The 27,464-nt window shown below is 38.5% G+C and overlaps 1 pseudogene; it reads left to right on the plus strand.

Moving 5' to 3' along the window:
• The first annotated feature begins 4,584 nt into the window (after positions 1-4,584).
• LOC132438443 (adenylyl cyclase-associated protein 1-like) lies at positions 4,585-5,992 on the plus strand (annotated as a pseudogene).
• The last annotated feature ends 21,472 nt before the right edge of the window (positions 5,993-27,464 follow it).

A 27,464-nucleotide genomic window follows, 5' to 3' on the forward strand; every position in this document is an offset into this window, starting at 1 on the left:
TTAAGGGCTTGTGCTTCCACATTTGTGAAATGAGAGGAGGGGGAGGTAACATTGCAAATTCATAGGATTATTGGTCAATGAAACACCAAGGTTATTGGTGTTGGTACGGGAATGTTTTTGAGACATACCAATGTTGTAATATACATTACTTTGTTCCATTCTATGGAAGAATGGTATTTTTTAATGAAATTTTTAAAAATGTGGTACATTCATTCAGTGGAATACTACTTAGCAATAGCAGCAATAGTAGCACAGGGAGATCAGCTCGGTGCTTTGTGAACACCTAGAGGGGTGGGATAGGGAGTGTGGGAGGAAGATGCAAGAGGGAGGGGAAATGGGGATATATGTACATGTATAGCTAATTCACTTTGTTATAAAGCAGAAACTAACACACCATTGTAAATCAATTATACTCCAATAAAGATGTTAAAAAAAGAAAAATATATAGTTGAATATAAAACTGAGCCTACTCCATATTTATTGATCATCAGAAAACGTGGTTCACATTGGCCATTTCTGATATCTTTGTTTCTACACTGCACAGCACCCTTCATATGTTATCCATAACCCAGTGAGCAAAATTTTAGCTTCTGTAGCACAGTGGGTGAAGCCTGGAATATACTTCATATATGTGTGTACACCCTGTGTGTATTTACTCATGATTTTTATACCCAACAAGATGGTCTTCTTTGCTGACTGCCATGGTAAGGTTTTCCTCCTGCGCTAATCTCTGTAGCCAGGTTCTTACCTATCTGTTTACTTTTTATAGCTCTCCACCAGAGCTCACATAAAACAGGAGAAATATTATGTAATTTTAATATAGCTGGAGAGAACAATGAGATTGTTGTCAGTTGGCAACAACCGATGGGACGTTTCTGCCATTCCAAGCCCATGAGCTACCTACAATTCACACGTGCTTGACACCTTTAACTAGACCTTGTTCATGAGTTTCAGAAAAATCTATTTTAGGTTTGCCACAGTACTGGTTTAAAAAGCAAGATTTTTGTATAATCTAAGTATAATGCTCATAATATAAGAAAGACTTGACTTGACTTTAGTATTTTTAATCTCTATTTTTTTTCCTAACCAGATCCTCAAACAAACATTTGACTGACTGACAGGTAGTAGGTGTTAACTTCTAATTTGAAAATAAATTTTAATTTAACTTTCACATTGTTGAAGAAAAGTATTACTATTCACTCAGTAATTAGTCTTAATTGGTCTGAGGATTTAAATGCTACCTTGACACCCAATATTTCAAACTGTGTATATTTCACAACTCTAAAGGGACTCCTGACACCACAGCTACCAGATATATTTTATCAGCTTGTGGTATACTTCTGTAAGCAAGCAAATTTAAAAGCCCAATTGCTGACACTTAAAAATAAAAATCAAAACCAAAGATAAATATTATGTTTTCTATCCTGATTTCTGGACTACATATGATACTGATTTCTTTTCATGTTAGAGATTGACTATTTATATTGCTTTCTTATTTGTCTTCTAATCAGCATCATCATTAAATAGCTACCAATTAACATGACACCAAAAGCACAAGTAGCAAAAGCAATATTAGACAAATGGGACTACATCAAACTAAAAAGCTTCTGCAAAGCAAACAAAACAACCAACAGAGCGAAAAGGCAACCTACAGAATGAGAGAAAATATTTGCAAAACATATATCTGATAAAGGATTGATATCCAAATTATGTAAGAAACTCCTACAACTCAATGGCAAAAATGAAATAGTCATTAAAAAATGGGCAAAGGACTTGTATAGACATTTCTTCAAAGAAGAAATACAAATGACCAACAGGTATAAGAAAAGGTGATCAACATCACTAATCATCAGAGAAATACAAATAAAACCACAACGAGAGATCACCTCACACCTATTAGAATGTCTATTTTTAAAGCAAAACAAACAAAACACGTATTGGTGAGGATGTGGAGAAATTGAAACTCTTATACATTGTTGGCAGGAATGTAAAATGATGCAGCCACTATGGAAAACAGTATGGAGACTCCTGAAAACATTAAAATATAGAATTACCCTATGACCCTGCAATCCTGCTTCTGGCTATATATCCAAAAGAACTGAAATAAGGATCTGTAAGAAATACATGCACTCCCTTGTTCATTGCAGCATTATTCACAATAGCCAAGACATAGAAACAACCTAAATGTCCATTGATGATGAATGGATAAAGAAAGTGTGATATATATATGTATGTGTGTGTGTGTGTGTGTGTGTGTGTGTGTGTGTGTGTATATATATATATACACATACATAAAATGTAATATTACTCAGCCTTAGAAAAAGAAGGAAATCCTGCCGTATATGACAACACGGATGAACCTGGAGGACATTATGCTAAGTGAAGTAAGCTGGACACAAGGGACAAATATTGTATGATTCTGCTTATATGAAGTCTTTAAAATAGTCAAACTTATAGAAATAGAGAGTAGAATGGTGGTTACCAGGACTGAGGGAAGGGGGGTTGGGGAGTTGCTTCTCAAAGGGTATCGAATTGCAGTCATGAGAGAGGAATACGTTCTAGAGATCTGCCATACAATATTGTGCCTGTAGTAAACAATACTGCATCGCGGACTTAAGGACGTGTTAAGAGGGTTGATCTCCTGTTAAGTGTTCTTGCCACAGGGAAAACATTAAAAAGAATCTACGAATCATATCTACCATTTATTAAACATCTCTCTTATTTCAAATATTGTTAGACTCGTTATATACATTAAAAATGTCTCACAATGATGTTTTATGAAATAAATTATCATTTCTATTTTTAAAATGAGGAAGTGAATTCTAAGAAAGTGTGATAAATGTTGCTTTTGTCTGACTAATACAGTTTTGCCCACCCCATCCCAATTCTCATGCCATCTCCCCAAAGATGGGAACATGGCCTATGTTGGGATCATTGTAACAGCTACAGGAAGTGATTTTGTAATGAACACATGATTAAACCTGGACCAATTAAATAAATTCTTGCATATTTTTCTGGTTGAAATTAGTGAAGAAGACTTTTCTTCTATTAGGTCATAAAACTAGATTTAAGGGAATCTGATATGGACACCAGGCATATTTCCTGCTACGCAGACAAAGATAAAATCAAGCTTTGACAGAAGAAATGAGAGAGGAATAACAAAGAATTCCTAATAACTTGAGTGTTTGGATCTAGTCGAGTTTCTCAATTTTGGCACCGCTGACATTTTGGGCTCAATACTTCCTCCTGGTGGTGGTGAGGGTGCCTACCTCTACCTGGCACTAGATGCCAGTAGCACCACTTTCGTGCAGTTGTGACAACAAAAATGTCTTCAGACATTGTCAGATTTCGCCTGGGGGACAGCAGGTGGAGGGACAAAATCATCCTCTACTGAGAACTACTAAGTTATAACCAAGATTGCCATCCACCATTATATTTGCCAATATGAAATCTTCCCCATTTGCTAAAACTAATCTGAATTTGTTTTTTGCAAATTATATCCAAAGGAATCTTGAGATAGTAAATGTTAGAGCACTGTGCTAAGGGTGATGGGTGTATGCCGTAAGGAAAACAGAAGAATTCACATCAGTGTATGTATGGGAGGGGGCAAAAGAGAGACCAGGATGCAAAGAGCTTTAAGAGTGAATCTTCCAGATTGTTGACCCAGGAAACAGATTTACCCAGGTGTGTTTCCAAAAAAAGGTATTCTGAGTTCAGCTATGTTTGGTTAAGCAAAGCTGCTTTTTTCTTTTTCTTTTTTTTTAAGAATAGGATGTTCAGACTTTAGTATGATAGTGTGATTTAATATTCACCAATTTCTCAAATTTCTTTGACCAATTTTTTTAACAGCTCCAGTTAACATCTTTCATGACTTACATTCTGCAGAATTCAATGTGATAAATGTAATGGCTACCGACACAAAAGGCAGGCCAAGCCAGGGTAGACAGACAACGTGAGAGGTAAAGAGTAAAGGGTCCCCTGCCTGTGGAGATGTAGACAGAAACCTGATCACTTTGCAGCTTATAGGCCCCTTGGTTGAGGAGGTTTATCCACATTTAGAGAGAAGTGGAGAATCACGATGCACACTCTAGTCTGCAACAGAGAGTTTGGACATTTCCCGCCACAGGCAACCCAAGAGAGCCAATGAGAAGAATAACGTGACCCATGACGACTGTGGGAAATCTCTCTGCCATGTGGAGAATAAATTACAGCAGGGTGAGACTGCAGGTAAGGGAACCTGTTAGGATCTCAACAGAAGTGGTAAGGGTTTCAACTAAATCAGTAGAAATAAAAATGGATGAAAGAGAGTGATTTGAGAAATGCTGATGCAAAAGATTGTACATTGGTATTCTTCCACTTTTCGTTGCCATTTTTAACCACTTTGGTAGGCCATTTTAATTTCAAAGACTACATAGTTTGTTTTCACACCAGTGAGCCAAATCCTATGGTAAGGTAATGAACATAAGTGTGGCTGGCTTAGAATCTGGCCTCAGTAGAAGAAAAAATCTCCTTAAGAAATGTTTCTAGGGAGAGCGGCTGAGCACAGTCCCGAGGTGAGGCAGAGCTCTGAGCAGGTGCTACATTATGGCTGACATGCAAAATCTGGTAGAAAGATTGGAGAGAGCGGTGGGCCGCCTGAAGGCAGGCTCCGTGCCCCTGACACGCACCGTGGGTGTAGAGACAGTGCTGCAAAAGCAGGAACGACTCCATAGGTGCAAGCGTTTGACTCACCGTTGGCCGGTCCTGTGGCAGAGTACCTCAAGATCGGTAAAGAGATTGGGGGAGATGTGCAGAAGCATATGCGGAGACGGCCCACACAGGTCTGAAGTTGGAGTGAGTGCTCTTGGTTACAGCCTCTCAAGGCCAGCAGCCAGCAGGCAGTAAGCTTTCTGATTTGTTGGCACCCATCTCCGAGCAGATCCAAGAAGTGATAACCTTTCGGGAGAAGAACCGAGGCAGCAAGTTGTTCAATCACCTGTCAGCTGTCAGCGAAAGTACCCAGGCCCTGGGTTGGGTGGCTATGGCTCCCAAGTCTGGTCCCTAAGTGAAGGAAATGAATGATGGTGCCATGTTTTATACAAACTGACTCCTCAAGGAGTACAAAGATGTGGGCTGGGTCAAAGCTTACTTGAGTATATGGACAGAGCTGCAGGCTTACATTAAACAGTTCCATACCACTGGACTGGCCTGGAGCAAAACTGGGCCATGGCAAAAGAACTGAGTGGATTGCCATCTGGACCCTCTGCTGGATCGGGTCCTACCCACCCCCAGGCCCACCACCCCCCGAGTCCCCACCAGTTCAGGCTCAGATGAGTCTGCTTCCCGCTCAGCACTGTTTGCACAGGTTAATCAGGGGGAGAGCGTCACACATGCCCTGAAACTTGTATCTGGTGACATGAAGACTCAAAAGAACCCTGCCTTGAACGCTCAGAGTGCTCCAGAACGAAGTGGCCCCAAACCATTCTCTGCATCTAAACCAGGAGTCAGCCCATCCCCCAAACCAGTCACAAAGAAGGAGCCAGCTCTCCTTGAACTGAAGGGCAAGAAGTGGAGAGTGGAAAATCAGGAGAATGTTCCCAACCTGGTGATAGATGACATAGAGCTGAAACAGGCAGCTTACATATTCTAGTGTGTCAACTCAACATTGCAAATCAAGGGCAAAATTAACTCTGCTACAGTAGATAACTGTAAGAAACTTGGTCTGGTGTTCAATGACGTGGTGGGCATTGTGGAGATAATCAATTGTAGGGATGTCAAAGTTCAGGTAACGGGTAAAGTGCTGACCATTTCCATCAACAAAACAGATGGCTGCCACGTTTACCTGAGCAAGAATTCCCTGGATTGTGAGATAGTCAGTGCCAAATCTTCTGAGATGAATGTCCTCATTCCTACAGAAGGTGGTGACTTCAATGAGTTCCCAGTCCCTGAGCAGTTCAAGACCGTATGGAATGGGCAGAAGTTGGTCACCACAGTGACAGAAATTGCTGGATAAGCAAAGTGCCACTGGGTTCTTTGCCCTCTCCCTCACACCGTGGGATAAATCTGTATCAAGATGGTTCTTTTCTAGATTTCCTCTACCTTTCTGCTCTTAAACTGCTTCTCTGCTTTGAGAAGCACAGCTACCTGCCTTCACTGAAATATACCTCAGGCTGAGATCTGGGGTGGGATAGCAGGTCTTTGATCTTCTGCAGGAAGGTGCAGCTTTTCCGTATCAGCTCAACCATACAGCCAGTCCATTCTTAAGGAAGTGCACATCAGGACAGGTGTGTTTTAGCTTTCAGCCTTCGGGGTTATTTGACCAAAAAATAGACTTTGGGGAAGAATAAAGCAGTCCCCAGGAATTAACAGATCAGAACGTTCACACAAGTTAATCTTTTTCTAACAATGAGCGTGAAGGTAGCAGAACCTGGTGTGACCCTAGTTGGCTCTTCTAACTTAAACTAATTTTCACTATTGACAAGTGAGGCAAGGGTTGCATAGGACCAAAGGCTGAAGCTTGGCCATCTAGCATTCCAAGCAAAATGATTTCCTATAAGCATTCCTTTTCTTCTGCATTCCATCCTGTATCTGCCCGAACCTGAGATAGTAGGTTGTCCTGTGTTAACTGCTGGGGTGGTGCCCTGCACCCAGGCCAGCTAAAGGAGTCTTGGACCCTTCCTCTCTCTGGGACCCCTGCCCACCACCTTCCTACAGAGATGAGTTAAAAAGAGAGAGAAAGGGCTTCCCTGGTGGCGCAGTGGTTGAGAGTCCTCCTGCCGATGCAGGGGACACGGGTTCGTGCCCGGGTCCGGGAAGATCCCACATGCCGCGGAGCGGCTGGGCCTGTGAGCCATGGCTGCTGGGCCTGCGCGTCTGGAGCCTGTGCTCCGCAACGGGAGAGGCCACAACAGCGAGAGGCCCGCATACCGCAAAGAAAAAAAAAAAAAAGAGAGAGAGAGAAAAAAGGAAAACCACACCATTCCCAGGAATCTGGCTTCCCTTCCTCCTTCCATGCTGGGTGCCCATCATCCATCGTCGTTGCTTCCTTTGCCCTGTCATGCTCAACAGCTTTTGGCTTCTGTCTGGGCACCTGGACAGAGGACTAAAATCTCCATTGCAGGCTGGTTTTAGGTCTTGTGTAAAACTCTTGCACAGAATTGCTATTGTAAATTTCAGTTTTTCCTCTAGGACAAACACTTTACCAAAATACATAACTTTTTTTGGTGGGAAGAGAAACTGTCCTGTGATTTCTACCCATTTCCTGAGGCCTGTGGAAATGAACCTTCATGTACTTAAAGTTATACAGAAAATAGAATAAAATTAAAACCAAAAAAAAAAAAAGAGAAATGTTTCTAGAAGCCAATTCTACTAGCTCCATAATAGACTCCATTTTATCCATAAAATATAAAAATACTAGTATATCCTATCCTGATATTCCGATATAGAGGCACCATGTCTGTGTTGAACCCCTGTGTGTAGTTTTCTTAGTGACTTTGCAAGCGGAAAGCATCAAGCTGCTCCCTCGCTCTCTCCATGTGGTAAAACCATCGGGGTTGTAATGGGCATCTTTGGATCAGATACCTTCTGGCTCTTGCCGTCTTTGCTGCCTGCATGCTGAAAGATAAGGATTTGGCCAACCAGCCAGGGCTTGCACAGGGGAGCTCGCAGGGTCTCGCTCACGCCTGGCAGCAACTGAACACTCGGTGTCATTATGCAAGTTATCATCAATCAGCAGGCAGCTGCTTTTAGGACTTCCAGGCAGCAAGGCAAACATTTGTGCTTGTGGTTTCCTCCCCGAGCGTGCTGGACCCAGGGCCCATCAGACAAGAGAACTGCACATACAATCACTGCCCACTGCTCAGGACCACCTGAACAGCTGTTCCAGGCTGGTGTCGGGATGCTCACCTGGCAGCCCTGTTGAAGCGCAGAGGAAGATGTGCAGATTAGAGCCTGTTTGCTCAACACAAAGGGCTTTCTGTGAAAGAACCACAGGGAGGCCGGGGAGAGAAAAGCAAAGCTGAGGATAAATCTAACAAGACATTCTTCATAAAACAGACCAGATGATGTAGACACAGGGGTGTACAAGACCAGCCGAAAACAAAATGCAAAAAATCCCCACCACAAATAGAAACCATTTGGATCCTGATGGAATGACAGTGAGGCTGGCCAGATGTGTTCAAGGAATAAGAGGAAGGAACACTGATTCCATAACCAACGAATAAATACTTGTTAAGCACATGCCATGCACCCAGCCATCTAGGATACAAGATGAAAAGCAAGGACCCAAGAGCCCAGGGAAGTTGCAGTCTTGTTAGGCAGACAAGACACACCCATGGGAACAAGGTAGGCATAAACGGCACTTGATGTCAAAAGCTGAACTTCAATATACGGAACTTGCAGGAAGGATGGGAATCAGGGTATCCTAAATAGGTGATGTTCTGTGAGTGAAGTCCTTTAGGCCTCTCAGCAGATGTAGGTGGGCAACACCCCTAGTTTAAAAGGGTCACAGTGAGTCCAAATAAACAGGAAATGCTCCAGGGTTTAGAAGTGTGCACCAGAATCTCCCAGGAGCTTTTAAAGTTTTCATTGAACAGAATCTCACAACTGTTGTTAAAATGAAGAGTCCTGAACCCCACACTAGAGAAACTTTTTTAATAGGTCTGAAATGGGGCCCCAGGAATCTGCATTTTAAGCAAACATCCCAGGTGTTTCTAATGTAGCTGGCTCCCAGCCTTTACTTTGAGAAATACTGCATTAAAGGTGAAAATGAACTAAAGGGATTTAGACTAAAGTTCTCCTAAAGTATTAATCTGTACCTGCTATGGAGGCTTCTGTGATCTCCTTGGAATTACATTTTTAAAAATGGTATGTTTACGGGCATTATTTTTTGAGTGAGAAAGGCAAAATCTTCCTTATATTCTTCAAAGGGTCTGCCCACAACTTTACCCCCAGAGCTAATAATCTCTAAAGATGTTTGCTTGTATGTGTTTATTTATTTAGAAAACTACTTATTCAATTCCTCCATCTCCAATCTAGACCTGGAAATCTCATTCTACTCAACTTCTATGGTTTCCACCTTTGTCAAGTCCTTTCCAAAAGTGAGTGCAACAAATCACTCCAACATCTGGGTTCTCCAACACTTGATATTTAGCTACACTATGGGACTCATCACATTCCATCCTGAGTATTTGTTTAAGCGTCTGTTCTGTTTCCCCAGGGGGAATATGAGGCAGCTGACAGCAGGGACCATGCTACTGAATCCAGATACTTTGCATAACCATCACCTAACATGTGTCAGAAAGAATTCAATTCATAATTTCTAATAATTGAATGAATGAATGAATGTATATGTTGAATGTTGAGAGAATGTGATAGAGAATAGAGGAAATTTGTTCCTGTTTCTTCTTCCTACTTGAATCTGTAATTCAAGAACAGTTTGGTGTTGAAGACAATTCAAGATAAAGAGATTTCAGTAACCCAGCTAAAGTCCTTATATCCTTGAATATTCAACCAGAATCCTGGCACTTCCATGTCCAATGATGTGTGGTCCAGTTTTTCAAGATGTCAGATAAAACAGAACCCTTACATCAAATATGATACAATTAGAATTATAGCCATGATCAACCTACAGACGTGTTTTTCTGCAATGGCAATAACTAATCCCATCTCACACTGAGAGAAACAGTTAAATCTTAGTGCTCCCAGCCTTGGTTATTGTCAGACGGGGACCTCCCTGGTTTGAGGAATGACTGCTAGTTATCACTCCCCATGCCTACCCCAGGCCTGTAAGCCACGTTCCCTGCCACAAGTCCTGCCAAGATTTCCCTCAAAACACATTAATTTTCAGCTGTGGAAGAAATTTACTTTCCTTCAAGCAGAGAGCTGTTTCTGGCCAGAGGCTTTTAGCGGATAAGCAAGAGCTCTAAACAACTCTTCATCCCCTTCTGCCTGTAATCTGGAATTTTCAATCACTCAACCCCGGCGTTTGAAGACTTCAGCTTGGCAGGAGCAGCAGCTTCAAACCATGTTTGCAGTTAGCAAGTAATGAAGCTGTTTGTGAGGCTGACAAGAACAGACTTTGTCGGCACTGCTTCTATTGTGTGCCTGAGATTGCATTCACGTCGCTGGAAAGAAAAAAAAGATGCCACCTTGGAAGTGTTGGGGGCCCCTTGTGAGAAGACAGCAGTTCTTTTTACTTTTGGGAGAAAAATGGCTGTAGTATCTGTGTCACAGATATTTCTACCGAAGCCTGTGGTGGTAGAATTCTGGGGAAAACATTACTCCGGGTGGAAGAAACCACTAAATGGATCACCTGAGAAAGGTAGTGGTGGCTGAAAGAGCTGAAGATGGCCCTCAGTTCAGGAAATACTTGGGTCTTGCAACAGGAAGAGCAAACAGCAATAAATTAGACAAAATCAGTGGTTATTGATTTTTTGTGTGTTTATTTGGGGGGTTTTTTGGTGTATTTATTTGCAGTAATTAGTTAAAATGCTTTCAATTGTTAATTTGTCTGTTTTTTGTTTGCTTTTTGGTTTTACTGTTTGTTCTTGTTTATTTAGCCAACAAGTGGCACAGGAGAAATTTCCTCAGGGTTAAGGGTCTGGGAGTACCCATCTATCTCAGTCTACTGTTCTTTAATGAATTAATTCATTAAAAAAAATCCAACACATATTTATTGAGCACCTACTCTGTTGTGGGTCTTCTTCTAGATTCTGAGGATTATAGATAGGAATGAGATGCGCATGACCTCACCTCCAAAGAGACCACATTCTCATCAGCAAAGGCAGACAAGAATCGTGTAAATTATCGTTGTAATTACTAGGAAGAAAATCAATCAGGATAGGTGACAGTGACTAGAGTTAGGAGGGCATTTTAGACTGGATAGTCAATGAAGGTTTCTCTTAGCAGAGCTGAAATCTGAAAGATAAGAAGGCAGCCATGTAATGGCCTAAGGGATAATATTTAAAATCAGAGGAAATCATAGCAAATTCAAAGTCTATAAGATGGTTATGAACTTGAAAAACTCTAGGAAGAGTAAGGTACCCAATATGGTTGGAGCAGAAAGATCTAAAGAATAAGTGGTCTGGGATAAGGATGAGAGTGAAGTAGGAGCTGGATCATACAGGCTTTATAGGTCATGACAAGGGGCCTGAGTTGAGTAACGGGTGTAATGAGAAACCAATGGAGGGTTAATGTGGGAAAGTTGCATAATCAAATTTAGATTACCTTAAGATTATTCTTACAATTGTGTGGAAAAAGACTGTAGAATGACAGAGCAGGTGGATCACTTGAGGACACAATCATAGTTGTCCACGATGGAGAGGATGGAAGCTTGAACGAGGATGGTGGTGGTATGGATGGAGAGAAGAGATGGATTCTGAATATAGTTGAGGGTATATCTAAGAGGACTTGTTAATGGATTTGATGTTGAAGTAAGAGAGAAGAATCAAAGGTAAATCTTAGGTTTCCAAGCTTTTAGATAATAAACTTGTATATTGTACATTTATTTGTTTCTTGATCAACATTTCTAGGATGCTCTTCAGTGTGTTTAGGGGTAATTGGTGTACTTTTGGTGATCACAATAAGTTCAAACATATACAGCTTATTGATGTGAAGGACAGGAGTGGTATAAGCAGATGAATAACTTATGCTTGTAGAACTGGCAGGAAATTATATAAATCAAAACACAGGTGGAAGTAGGGATTGAGAGAAAATGGATTCCACATACGTATTTTGGGGACAATGTTTCCAGATATACTACATCTTTGTCCATTCACTGAGAACCATGAACCAGTGATTCTAAGGTCTTTTTATGTCCCCATCCCTTTGAGCAGTGTGCATTCCCACTACACACTCAATAAAACTTTTTTTTGAAAGTATGGATGGATGGATGAATAAACGATTATCATTCCGTCTATGAAAGATCGGAATAAGAGTGCAAAATAGCTGAGGCTTATTTATTCATAATTCTTTCTTTTGCTTTTGTTTGTATTCTCTTTTTTTCCCCCACAAAGTAGAGCTCAATCCTCAGGCTAGATGAAGGAGGGTGAAGAAGACATACTCCTATGTATAGAACTTCTGGGAGACAAGAAATTTTTCTCCTCGAGGAGAGTTGGGAGACAATGGTCATAGTATAGAGTAGGTACCCAAGACTTATTTGTTGAATATTTAAGGGAGCAATATATTACATAAGAAGAAATTGAAGGTCAGAAGGCATCTCTATGACTTCACAAAATAAGGCAGAGATAAGAATTTCCTTCCTCCTCAGCTGGGGTTATCTCTACTCAAAGGACATTTCTTCTTTCTTTCCTTGGTTCCAAAGTATCTCTCCATCCACTATTCCATCTTTTCCTTTCCCTTCTCTAAGTTCTAACTTTTCCTTTCCTTTCTCTAAGTTTTGTGGGGCTCGGAAGCCTGAGATTCTACACTGGGAGGTAAAAGTCATTATTTGCAGCAGCAGTTGGGCTGCGGACTCTTCTATCTCAGGCACCACCACAGCAGAGGGAAGAATGCTCCAGAGCAGGTGCCTGAAGGCAAAGAACATTCAGGAAAAATTACATCTTATGAAGAATCATTGTCAAATGAAAACTTTTGTGAAAATAGTTTCCCTAGAACAGAGACTTCACCATAAATTATCTCTGGGAAGATACGGCCATCACTCTACTTGGCTGTAGGTGCTGTACATAGAGACTGCAGGAAAATTTCAGGGGCCTGATACCAGAATGCCAATCAATAGCTGTGGGTCAGGATGAGTCACAGTCCCACCACTTTTCATCAGTATGTGTTCTGCTTTCAGTCTTGCTGGATGATGAGTTGGCATAAAGTATATCTAAGTCTCCTAGAAATCGGTGTGTCAGATCCTTAACTGTCTCCAATGGCCAAGTGGTGGAGATGACCGTAAGTCTTACTCCAGGTTCTCAAACTGAAGTGTCATCATGGTCTCCTGGTTGGTTCCGGCCATGGCATCAGTTAAATAACACTTGGATGTTTGGAATCCTCTGGCTACCATATTGTGCTGTTGGGAAGCCTCCTGCCTCCCCTCTCCCCCTGGAAATACACACATACTTATTTGATGGTTACAGTGTGGCTTCTCTGAGAGCCATGAGACTTTTGCATAAGGTTCCCAAGGTACCAATCACTTACGCTGTCATCTCAGGTGACTGGACACAAGGACCTGATCACAGACCTGGGCTATGGGTAAAGTATTCCCCTTAAGCCTTCTTGCCATTCTTTCTTTAAATATTTGCTTTTATCTTTTCCATGCTGGATGATGTGTTAGACATCATCAATACTGAGATGAATATGCCCCTGCTTTCAATGAGTACATAGTCTAATAAGCAGAAAGAAATACAGAAATAGTCATTTATAGTGGCTGATCAAATACATATTAGAAGGAAATCAGAATTTCATCAGACTTGATTATAATATTTTTCAGGACGTGTGTCTGAGCTTTGTCTAGTTCACAATACAAATAGAATTGAGGAGATGACAAGGAAACAATGATAACCAAGCATCTTTGGGCCAGACTTCCATTGTATTAAGAAAATAAATTTGTGTTCAGAAAAAGCTCTTAGTCTCTCTTATTTTTCCAACCCTGGCATGAAGCAAGGCTCACCACAGAATTCCTCAAACATATGAATTAACTGGCTGCCTTCAGACTGAACATCTTCACCAGCTCTTCTCTCTGTTGGCTCTGAATAATCTGTGGTCTCCAGGAGCTGTTCTCTCCTTCCCTACCTTATCATTTTCTGCTGGAGCAATTGCCCTAAAATGCACATTAAATCCTAAATGAGGAATGGCAAACTGCTCATGCTTTGAATAGGAAAGAAACCAGCCCGCTGTCTTGCTTCCATCCTGAGAACAGCCAACAGATGGGTGGCATAGGTGAGTGCCAAATACGTGCCATTATCATAACAGCAGAGTCTAATATTTACAGTTGTGTCTCAGCACAATGCTGAGGCTTTTACATTTAGTGGGCATTTGGGCTCCTACTACTACTTTTTTGTTAACTGTTATCTGATGATTCTCTATGTCTAAAGATGCCAGAAGTGAATATCAGCTATTGGAAAAAATTACTCTCCTACCTGCCTCGCTCCCGTACCATGCAGTGCTATAGGCAGTGTGAACACACTGGCTCTTTCTTTTCTCCTCTCTCTCAAAGACAAGGTGCAGACCCCCGACCTGTGCAGCAATTTCTCATTATTATTGTGATCATTAGTAATAACAGGTTGGTGTTGTAGAGTGTCTTTCTTAACAGCTTGAATCACTTCCCTTTGATATTAACTCATTTACTCTCCCAAGTTAATTTTTTATCAAAAATATATCTGAGTAGTGGGGTGGGTAGTGGAGGATGCATAAAAAGATTCCTTGAAATTATATTATTTACAATTAAATCCATTCTTCCTTCTGCATTGCCACTCCACAGACAATTTTCTATTTCAATCAGATTCTATTCATCTCTTTACGCATCACATTTCAAGAACTGTTAACGTAAAAAGTAAGTATGGAAGTAAATATCCCTATCTTTGGCCAACTGTACCTATTTACTTACCACTTCCATGTAAGTGGGGATTATCTTCTTTTTACTTAATAGTCTCAATTTCAGAAATGATCTTTCGTGATAATGCTTTCTCTGGGTTTCCTGTACATCTAAAATGATTACTTTCACTTATACTTTTTAGCCCTAGGGGATCCAGCAGAGATTTCATTAAGAACATTTTCTCCTTCGTTCTGATCTTCACTATTAGTGTTTTCCCTCGTTTTCTTAAGATTCATAGTCACCATGACTTTATCATTCTGTAATTTGACCTTGGTCTATCTCAATCTTCTTACTTTTTTCATCTATTCAATATTCTTTTCTAGTCAAAGTGGACTATATACCTATTCCTAGTATGCTTCTGCCCTCCTGTTTCTGTACAACCTATTGTCTTTTCCCCTCACTATTCTCTGTTCTCCCACACCTAACTTGCTTATTCATCTCTGAATTCACCATTTTTTGCTTAATTCTGTCTGGACACCCATAATCATGAAGAAGTCATCCTTCTATAAACTTCCATATCACTTTATTTATCATTATCATATATTACACTCTACTTAGTATGACATTCACTTATTATTATTATTTATTATTTTTTTTTTGCGGTATGCGGGCCTCTCACTGCTGTGGCCTCTCCCGTTGCGGAGCACAGGCTCCGGACGCGCAGGCTCAGCGGCCATGGCTCATGGGCCCAGCTGCTCCGCGGCATGTGGGATCTTCCCGGACCGGGGCACGAACCCGTGTCCCCTACATCGGCAGGTGGACTCTCAACCACTGCGCCACCAGGGAAGCCCTCACTTATATTTTTGATGTGTAAATAAGTATATTAGACTAAATGCACCTCGAGGGCAGGAAAATAGTCTTGGTCACTGTTGTATCTGAAACCAGAGATGACGAATGATAATTGTTGAATGTATTAACGCCTAGCACTTCCTACTTACTCAACTAAGTATTTGCTGAATTTGAGATGGGTGAATGAATGGTTTAATGAAGAAAGTTCTCAAAATTAAATGTTGCCCAGAAATGTGTTAGTCAACAAGGAAACAGAATGACGTTGTAGAGAGGGGTAGCTGAGTCTTATTGCTCCCAACCCCTGTCTCTGAAGTTACATCATCTATTTGTGGATATACCACCCTATGACGGCTCTAGTGGCACTATTCCAGCCCAAGTTTAGCATCATAAATAACCCCTTAGCTTCAGGACCAGGCTAGGTCATATCATCAGATCTTTATAAGGGCTTCCATTATGATGAAAAAATATACAGTAAATCTTTCTCTTTTTTTGCATGTTAAGACTATATCTTTAGAGAAGTTTTAAGTTCACAGTACAATGAAGAGGTAGGTACAGAGATTTCTTATATACCCCTCACCTCCTCCGTTATCACCACTGTCCACCAGAATAGATATTTGTTACGACTAATGAACCTATACTGACACATCATTATCACCCAAAGTCTATAGTTTACATTAGGGTTCGCTCTTGGTGCTGTACATTCTATGGGTTTGGACAAATGTATAGTGACATTAAAGTATCTTACAGATAGTTTCACTACCCTAAAAATTCTCTGTACTCTGCCTATTCATTTTACCTTCCCCCCAATCCCTGGCAACCATTGATTATTTTACTGTCTTCATAATTTTGCCTTTTCTAGAATGTCCTTTAGAATGTCCTTTGTGCCTTTTCAGATTGGCTTCTTTCACTTAATAGTGTTCGTTTAGTTTCCACCATGTCTATTCGTGACTTAGTGGCTCATTTCTTTTTAGCATTGAATAACATTCCATTGTCTACAGGTACCACAGTTTATTCATTCACTAGTTACTGAAGGGCATCCTGGTTGCTTCCAAATTTTGGCAATTGTGAATAAAGCTGCTATAAACATCTGTGTACATGTTTTTGTGTGGACATAAGTTTTTAGCTCCTTTGACTAAATACCAAGAAGCATGACTGCTGGATCATATGGTAAGAGCCTGTTTAGGCTTGTAAGAAACTGCCTAACTCTTCCAAAGTGGCTGTACCATATAGCATTTCCACCAGCACTGAATGAGAGTTCTTATTGCTCCACATCCTTGCTAGCATTTAGTGTTGTCAGTGCTCTGGAATTTAGCTACTCTAATAGGTATGTAGTTGTATCTCACTGCTGTTTTAATTTGCAGTTCTCTGATGACATGAAGCATCCTTTCATATGTTTATTTGCCATCTATATATCTTCTTTGTGAAGTGTCTGTTAAGGTCTTTGGCACATTCTAAAAATCAGGTTGTTTATTTTCTTTATTTTTGAGTTTTAAGAATTCTTTATTTTGTCCTCTACCAGATATGTCTTTTGCAAATATTCTCTCCTAGTCTGTGGCTTGTCTTTTTATTCTTTTGCTGTTGTCTTTTGCAGAGCTGAAGTTTTTAATTATAATAACATCCATATTTCAATTATTTATTTCATGAATTGTGCCTTTGGTAACGTATCTGAAAAGTGTTACCAAAGCTAATGTCACCTAAGTTTTCCTCTATATCTTCTAGGAGTTATATAGATTTGCACTTTACATTTAGGTCTGTGATCCATTTGGAGTTAATTTTTGTGAAGATGTAAGGTCTATCTCTAGATTTTTTTTTTTTTTTTTTTTCAGTACGCGGGCCTCTCACTGTTGTGGCCTCTCCCGTTGTGGAGCACAGGCTCCGGATGCACAGGCTCAGCAGCCATGGCTCACGGGCCCAGCTGCTCTGCGGCATGAGGGATCCTCCCGGACCAGGGCACAAACCCGTGTCCCCTGCATCGGCAGGCGGACTCTCAACCACTGCGCCACCAGGGAAGCCCCTAGATTCATTTTTTTGTCCAGTTATTCCAGGATCATTTGTTGAAAAGACTATTTTTCTGAATTGTATAGCCTTTGCTCCTTTGTCAAATATAAGTTGACTATATTTACATGGATCTATTTCTGGGCTATTCTCTTCCATTGATGTATTTGTGTATTCTTTCACCAATATCACACTGTCCTGATTACTGTAAGTAAGTAATACTTACTTTACAGTAAGTCTTGAAGTCCAGGGTATTAGTCCTCCAACTTTGTTCTTCTTCAATATTGTATTGGCTATTCTGTTTTTGTGTATGTGTGTGTGTGTGTCTCCATATAAACTCCAGAATTAGTTTGTTGATATCCACAAAATAAAGTGCTGGGATTTTAATTGGGATTGCATTGAATCTATAGATCAAGTTGGCAAGGACTCACATCTAAACAATATTGAGTCTTCCTATCCATGAACATGAAATATTTATCCATTTCATTTAGTTCTTCTTTGATTTCTTTCACCAAAGCTTTGCCATTTTCTTCACATAGACTTTCGTGCATATTTTGATAGAGGTATACCTAAGTATTTCATTTGGGGAGGTACTAGTGTAAGTAGTACTCTGCTTTTAAATTCAAATTACACTTGTTCATTCTTGGCATATAATAAAGCAATTGACTTTTGTGTATTAACCTAGTGTCCTGCAACCTTGATATAACTGCTTATTAATTCCAAGAGTTATTTTGTTGATTCAGATTTCCTCCATAGATGAATATCTCATCTGTGAAAAAGGACTGTCTTTTCTTCCTTCTTAATCAGTATACCTTTCATTTCCTTTCTTGTCCTATTGCATTAGCTAAGACTTGCCTAAATAGCATTTATAATCTGTAAGTATAAATATTTATAACTATGTAGGAAACATTACATTCATATAAACATTGGAAAGGTTCTGGTGACTGTAATGGTCTACAAAGAATGCCTTCTAACCCCCAGTTCAGTATTTTTTCTACCACAGATAAACTATGTTGCTTTTCTTATCCCTCATGTTACATTTTCAGCATTGAATGTCTCCACATCTGGGGTATTAAGGGTATATTAAGGCCCAAGGTTAACAGAGGAGGGATTATCAAATTAATAAACTTAGTATGGTAACTAGAAGAGTCTCCCAAATGCTACCAGTGTCACCAGGTAGTTCTAGATGGCTGAGAACTGCCTATGAAGAAAGGTGGAAACAGAGATCCAAGGATTAGAGAAAGAATTGAAATAAGTGAGCGGGGAAGGTGAAAATGTACAGGAGGAAGAAAAGTGGTTGCGGTGGGTGGGGAATTATCATCTAGCAACTGAGAACTGTCAGAGGCTCACCATGGCATTTAAGTGCTTAGAACTTCCCTAGAAGCAAGGTTTTTGGTGTCCCCAGCATATAGGTCTTATGTTCATTCCACTTTCTGTTATTTCCAGAGCTATTATTTTGTTGCCATTTCTAGGATATGGAGGCCTCCTGAAAATTGCTCCTTCAATGCAAAGGCTATTATGGTTGTCAATGGTTCATTTCTGAATATATAAATAAACAACCCTCCCATATGCACATGTTTGTGTTTACATACTATATAAATAGGTATTTTCTTTAGGTAATTCATCCAAAAGATTATTTGGCTTTTAATATTTCCAAATTTTATTTATTGAAAGCAAACCCCATACCTTCCTAAATTAATCTATTCTCTTCATTTTAACGGGAAGTTCCTAGTATTCTCACATCAGTCTTTTAAACTTGAGGGTATTCAAAAGTGAAAAAGTAGATATTTATGTACAAACTTCAAAACTAATAAAAGGAAGTTAAATTATTCAGTTTACAAAATGAATAGACATTGTCAAGCCAGTCCTAAGTCTATCCACAGGAAATAAGATGACAATCTGTAGTTGTATTTTTAGACCATAAAATGTTACATCCAACGTACTTTAAGAAACAGAATAAGACATCACATCTAGTTATCTCTCCCTGCTCCCTAGGACACAGGCCATGAGACAGACACACCAAATCTGTTGTCATCCCTTTGTGCTTGCTCGTACAAGCATACTATTGCACACACCCCATTCCTGCCCTGTCTACTCTCCACCTTTCTCCCAACCAATAGTTCAGCCAACTCACAATAATCTCTCAATACATACATCAGGTGCAGCCCCACAGTGACTCCAGAAATTTTTTAAGGGTTATGTACAACCACATCCCTCATCTTAAGATTCAAAAGAAGGATTCTAGTGTGAATTGCATGTACATCAAGGAGGGAAGTAAGGAGAATCCATGCAACTGCCAATTTGCAAATACTTTTCTTAGAGGCAAACATGAGGAAGCAGGATAAAAGTGACATATAGACTCTAAAAGCAATTTGACACATTTATGTCAATGAACTTATATGAAAATTTCTATCTTTCCAAGTTACTAGAGAAATAAGAATGAAAAGAATAAGGTGATTTCGTTTTCAACTTTCAAATAGGAAACAACAATGTTTCTCAGCATTGGCTAAAGTTTAAGATAAACAACACCCTAACACCACTTGGCAAAGATTAATTGGAAAACTCTTTCAGGAGGGCCATTTTGCATATGTATCATTTATCTTAAAATATATGTGCATATTAAGTAAATAAATATTCTCCCACCAAGATATACTAAGGAAATAACCAAATACATAAATATATATGTATTTTATGTATGTAATTATTAATTACACATGTGAAAAAATTAGAAAACAGCATATACATTGAGTTATTTTAAATGATAGACTATTCATATCAGAATATGATATAGAAATTAATGGATATTGCCTACCCATTAATATCATATAAAAATAATTTTTAATGACTTAGGAAATGCTTATATATACTCATCAGTTTAATTAAAAAAATTAATATTGTATGATCCAAACCTGAAAATTAGAAACCATATCTCTAGGTACAGAGAATGCAATGATACAAACCATGCTGAACAGTTAGAGGTCATATATTTTTTATTATCTTAATTATTCCTTCCCTCAGTCACACATTTCTTTAATTATTCAACAAATGTCCACTGAGCTGTGGCTTTGTCCCACAGAGTGCACTAGACACAGGCAATAATCATCAGTGAACAAGGGACTTATATATTAGGCCCTCAGAAAACTTAAAATTTTAGAGCATTTTCAGCCCATATTTATTCTCTTGGATGTTTTGCTAAGATTTCCTTGGGGTATGTCCCACTCTATAGAGAAATTCTGAGAAGTAATATGTATATGCATTCATGGGTTTTTTGTGTGTGATTCACCATCACATTCACATTAATTGAAAAGTAAGTAACTAAAACATCTGAAAATGTTTTAAATTTATTTATTCATTCCTTCAACAAATTTATAGTACCTACTACATATTAGACCCTATTCTGGTTCAGTGAAAGAGACCCAGTCCTATATATTTGGAGCTTGTGCTTAGAACAATAGATTCTGAACACTTGTCCTTGTATGACATTCTATCTGCAAAATGGCAAATGTAACAAAAAATTCATGTATTTTCAAAGAGCTATATATATGTTTAATACTTGGTGCTAAAATATTTTTGTTGCTATTTGCAATCACTCCCCAAAGCAGAAAAGAATATTAGATATAAATCTAACAAACATGTATAGGATCTGTAAGCGGAAAACTACAAAATGCTAATGAAAGAAATCAATAGATGGAGACATCCTGTGTTCACAGAATGGAAGACTCAACGTAGTAAAGATGTCAGTTCTCCACAAATTGATCTACAGCTTTAACACAATTATTGTCAAAAACCCCAGGAGTATTCCTTGTAGATATAGATAAATTGATTCTAAAATTTATATGGAAAGGCAGAGGAATTAGAATAGCAAAAATAATTTTGAAAAAGAAGAATAAAGTTGGAGGAATCACACTAGTTGATTTTTAAGACTTGTTGTATAGCTATGTAATCAAGACAATGTGATATTAGCAAAAGAATAGACATATAGATCAATGAAACAGAATAGAGAATTCAGAAATAGGCCCACATACAGTATGATTTTTGACCCATATGCAAAAGTGATTCAACAGAGAAGCACAGTCTTTTCAAAAAATGGCGCTTGAACAATTGGACATTTACAGGCAAAACGAAACAAACAAACAAACAAGAACCTGGAACAAAAACCCATACCTATAAAGAACTTGAATAGATTATAGGTCTAAATATAAACAGTAAAATTATCAAACATCTAGAGGAAAATGATGAAGAAAATCATGACCTAGGACTAAGCAAAGAGTTCTTAGACATGACACCAAATGTCATGATACATAAAAGTGAAAGTTAATACATCGGTTCTTATCAAAATGTCTTATGCCAAAGACTTTGTTACAATGATGAAAACGAAGGCCACAAATGCAGAGAAAATATTTGCAAATTACATAGCCAGAATATATAAAGAACTCTCTGAACAGTAAGAAAACAATCTAGTGAGAAAATGGGCAACAGTCTTGAACAGACATTTCACCAAAGGTGATATATGGATAGCAAATAAACATATGAAAAAATATATATATTCAGCATTTGTGATGATTAATTTTATGTATCAACTTGACTGGGTTAATGGATGCCCAGATAGTTGGTAAAAGAGTATTTCTGTGTGTGTCTGTGAAGATGTTTCAGGAAGAGATTAGCATTTGAATCCATAGATTGAATAAAGAAGGTATACAACCAGTGTGGGTGGTGATCACCTAACCCACTGAGAGGCTGAATAGAACAAAAAAATGGAGAGAGGGCAAATCTGCTCTCTGCTGTGGGACATGCATCTTCTCCTGCCTTTGGATATCCGCGCTCTGGGTTCTAGGGCCTTCAGACTCAGACTGGGATTTAGGCCACTGGTTCCTCTGGTTCTTTGGGTCTGTATAACACTGGCTTTCCTGGGCCACCAGCTTGCAGAGAGCAAATTGTGGGAGGTTTCAGCCTCCACAATCACATAAGCCAACTCTTTATAATAAATCTCTTTCTATATTTCTATGTATAATATATTAGACTGGTTCTGATTCTCTGGAGAACTGTGACTAAAACACATACTTTTCTACAAAAGCTGTGAAGGAAATTCCGAAGTCTGAGATCTGGTGTAGTAGATACTGATCCTGACAAATCCCAAAGTCCATTTTCCAACGCTTGTCTTTCTGAAATACTTGAAATATGATGATCTCAAGAAAGTACCCCTAATGTGATCTTATAAGTGTGGGAGTCATATCTAGTTTTTCAACCATCTATCTTTTGACTAGTACCTGAAGCATAGTAATGCTCATTTGTATAACAGATGAATGAATGAGTTAAGGCTTATGACTTCAAGTGTAATTAACACAAAAGTAGAGCTATCAAGGCTGTGTTTTCTTTCTTTGTGGATTTCCAGACCTGAAACTCCTCAGTGAACTCAGCATAATGACCATAGCTAATAATACTGTACTGTTTACCTGAAATTTGTGAAGAGAAGAGGTACGCAGTGTTCTCACTATACCAAAAAAAAAAAAAAAAAGGTTAACTGTGTGAGTTGATGGATATGTTAATTAACTTGATTGTGGTAATCATTTCACAATGTATATGTACATGAAATCATCATGTTGCACACCTTAAAATATTAATTTCTATTTCTCAATTATAACTCTTTAATGCTGTAAAATAATTTCAAAAACATTTCTGGACAAGCATTAAGTATAAATGTTAGGAGAGTGTTGGATAAAATGTATTGAAATTATCAAAATAAAAACACTTTAGATATTTTAAAATAAAAAATCTTTTAGTTCAGAGAAGAATTTTTCCTAATTTTTTTTTCTTTATCCCTTTTATGGTCTTTCTTTAAAAAAAAAAAATGCTAGTTCTATAATTAGTGTTGCAAGGAGGGCACAATGTTAAAATCTAATCAGAAATGCTCCCATCTTCTCTTACCTTCATAGTGTTTACAAAGTATTTTAACCTACAACATTCTTCCAATCATGCACAGACTGTAATTAGTGAATTGAGGGCATTAAGAGCATTTTTTTTAACATCTTTATTGGAGTATAACTGCTTTACAATGGTGTGTTACTTTCTGATTTATAACAAAGTGAATCAGCTATACATATACATATATCCCCATATCTCCTCCCTCTTGAATCTCCCTCCCACCCTCCCTATCCCACCCCTCTAGGTGGTCACAAAGCACCGAGCTGATCTCCCTGTGCTATGCAGCTGCTTCCCACTAGCTATCTGTTTTAAATTTGGTAGTGTACATATGTCCATGCCACTCTCTCACTTCGTCCCAGCTTACCCTTCCACCACCCTGTGTCCGCAAGTCCATTCTCTACGTCTGCATCTTAATTCCTGTCCTGCCCCTATGTTCTTCAAAAACATTTTCTTTTCTTTAGATTCCATATATATGTGTTAGCATATGGTATTTGTTTTTCTCCTTCTGACTTACTTCACTCTGTATGACAGACTCTAGGTCCATCCACCTCACTACAAATAACTCAATTTCATTCGTTTTATGACTGAGTAATATTCCATAGTATATATGTGCCACATCTTTATCCATTCATCTGTCGATGGAAACTTAGGTTGCTTCCATGTCCTGGCTATTGTAAATAGAGCTGCAATGAACATTGTGGTACATGACTCATCAAATTATGGTTTTCTCAGGGTATATGCCCGGTAGTGGGATTGCTGGGTCATATGGTAGTTCTATTTTTAGTTTTTTAAGGAACCTACATACAGTTCTCCATAGTGGATGTATCAATTTACATTCCCACCAACAGTGCAAGAGAGGTCCCTTTTCTACACACCCTCTCCAGCATTTATTGTTTGTAGATTTTTTGATGATAGCCATTCTGACTGGTGTGAGATGATACCTCACTGTAGTTTTGATTTGCATTTCTCTAATGATTAGTGATGTTGAGCATCTTTTCATGTGTTTGTTTGCAATCTGTATGTCTTCTTTGGAGAAATGTCTCTTTAGGTCTTCTGCCCATTTTTGGATTGGGTTGTTTCTTTTTTTGATATTGAGCTGCATGCGCTGCTTGTAAATTTTGGAGATTAATCCTTTGTCAGTTGGTTCATTTGCAAATATTTTCTCCCATTCTGAGGGTTGTCTTTTCCTCTTGTTTATGGTTTCCTTTGCTGTGCAAAAGCTTTTAAGTTTCATTAGGTCCCATTTGTTGATCTTGGTTTTATTTCCATTTCTCTAGGAGGTGGGTCAAAAAAGGATCTTGCTGTGAATTACGTCACAGAGTGTTCTGCCTATGTTTTCCTCTAAGAGTTTTAGAGTGTCTGGCCTTACATTTAGGTCTTAAATTCATTTTGAGTTTATTTTTGTGTATGGTGTTAGGGAGTGTTCTAAATTCATTCTTTTGCATGTAGCTATCCAGTTTTGCCAGCAGCACTTATTGAAGAGGCTGTCTTTTCCCCATTGTATATTCTTGCTTCCTGTGTCAAAGATAAGGTGACCATATGTGCGTGGTTTTATCTCGGGGCTTTCGATCCTGTTCCATTGATCTGTATTTCTGTTTATGTGCCAGTACCATACTGTCTTGATTACTGTAGATTTGTGGTATAGTCTGAAGTCCGGGGGTCTGATTCCTCCAGCTTTATTTTTCTTTCTCAAGATTGCTTTGGCTATTCGGGGTCTTTTGTGTTTCCATACAACCTGTGAAATTTTTTGTTCTAGTTCTATGAAAAATGCCATTGGTAGTTTGATAGGGATTGCATTGAATCTGTAGATTGCTTTCGGTATGGTCATTTTCACAATGTTGATTTTTCCAATCCAAGAACATGGTATATCTCTCCATCCGTTGGTATCATCTTTAATTTCTTTCATCAATGTCTTAAGTCTTCTGCATACAGGTCTTTTGTCTCCTTACGTAGGTTTATTCCTAGATATTTTAATCTTTTTGTTGCAATGGTAAATGGGAGTGTTTCCTTAACTTCTCTTTCAGATTTTTCATCATTAGTGTATAGGAATGCAAGAAATTTCTGTGCATTAATTTTGTATCCTGCTACTTTACCAAATTCATTGATTAGCTCTAGTAGTTTTCTGGTAGCATCTTTAGGATACTCTATGTAGTATCATGTCATCTGCAAGCAGTGACAATTTTACTTCTTTTCCAATTTGGATTCCTTTTATTTCTTTTTCTTCTCTGATTGCTGTGGCTAAAAATTCCAAAACTATGCTGAATAATATTGGTGAGAGTGGACAACCTTGTCTTGTTCCTGAACTTAGAGGAAATGATTTCAGATTTTCACCATTGAGAATGATGTTTGCTGTGGGTTTGTCATATATGGCCTTTATTATGTTGAGGTAAGTTCCCTCTATGCCTACTTTCTGGAGGGCTTTTATCATAAATGGGTGTTGAATTTTGTTGAAAGCTTTTTCTGCATCTATTGAGATGATCATATGGTTTTTCTCCTATTTGTTAATATAGTTTACTACATTAATTGATTTGTGTGTATTGAAGAATCCTTGCATTCCTGGGATAAACCCCACTTGATCATGGTGTATGATCTTTTTAATGTGCTGTTGGATTCTGTTTGCTAGTCTTTTGTTGAGGATTCTTGCATCTATGTTCATCAGTAATATTGGCTTGTAGTTTTCTTTCTTTGTGATATCTTTGTCTGGTTTTGGTATCAGGGTGATGGTGGCCTCACAGAATGAGTTTGGGAGTGTTCCTCCCTCTGCTATATTTTGGAAGAGGTTGAGAAAGATAGGCGTTAGCTCTTCTCCAAATGTTTGATAGAATTTGCCTGTGAAGCCATCTGGTCCTGGGCTTTTGTTTGTTGGAAGAGTTTTAATCACAGTTTTAATTTCAGTTCTTGTGACTGGTCTGTTTATATTTTCTATTTCCTCCTGGTTCAGTCTTGGAAGGTTGTGCATTTCTAAGAATTTGTCCATTTCTTCCAGGTTGTCCATTTTATTGGAATATAGTTGCATGTAGTAATCTTTCATGATCCTTTGTATTTCTGCAGGGTCAGTTGTTACTTCTCCATTTTCATTTCTAATTCTATTGATTTGAGTCTTCTCCCTTTTTTTCTTGATGAGTCTGGCTAATGGTTTATCAATTTTGTTTATCTTCTCAAAGAACCAGCTTTTAGTTTTATTGATATTTGCTATCGTTTCCTTCATTTCTTTTTCATTTATTTCTGATCTGATCTTTATGATTTCTTTCCTTCTAACTTTCGAGGGTTTTTTGTTCTTCTTTCTCTAATTGCTTTAGGTATAAGTTTAGGTTGTATATTTGAGATGTTTCTTGTTTTTTGAGGTAGGATTGTATTGCTATAAACTTCCCTCTTAGAACTGCTTTTGCTGCATCCCATAGGTGTTGGGTTGTTGTGTTTTCACTGCCATTTGTTTCTAGGTATTTTTTGATTTCCTCTTTGATTTCTTCAGTGAGCTCTTGGTTATTAAGTAGTGTACTATTTTGCCTCCATGTGTTTGTAGTTTTTACAGATTTTTTTCCTGTAATTCATATCTAGTCTCATAGTGTTGTGGTCAAAAAAGATACTTGATACGATTTCTATTTTCTTTAATTTACCAAGGCTTGATTTGTGACCCAAGATATGATCTATGCTGGAGAATGTTCCATGAGCACTTGAGAAGAAAGTGTTTTCTGGTGGTTTTGGATGGAATGTCCTTTAAATATCATTTAAGTCCATCTTGTTTAATGTATCATTTTAAGCTTGTGTTTCCTTATTTATTTTCAGTTGGGATGATCTGTCCATTGATGAAAGTGGGGTGTTAAAGTCCCCTACTATGACCGTGTTACTGTCGATTTCCCCTTTCATGGCTGTTAGCATTTGCCTTATGTATTGAGGTGCTCCTATGTTGGGTGCATAAATATTTACAATTTTTATATCTTCTTCTTGGATTGTTCCCTTGATCATTATGTAGTGTCCTTCTTGTCTCTTGTGATAGTCTTTATTTAAAGTCTATTACGTCTGATATGAGAATTGCTATTCCAGCTTGCTTTTGATTTCCATTTGCATGAAATATCTTTTTCTGTCCCCTCACTTCCAGTCTGTATGTATCCCTAGGTCTGAAGTGGGTCTCTTGTAGACAGCATATATATGGTCTTGTTTTTGTATCTATTCAGCCAGTATAGGTCTTTTGGTTGGAGCATTTAATCCATTTACATTTAAGTTAGATATTGATATGTAT

The sequence above is a fragment of the Delphinus delphis genome, chromosome 15 (assembly GCF_949987515.2).
Source record: "Delphinus delphis chromosome 15, mDelDel1.2, whole genome shotgun sequence".
Classification (NCBI taxonomy): Eukaryota; Metazoa; Chordata; class Mammalia; order Artiodactyla; family Delphinidae; genus Delphinus; species Delphinus delphis.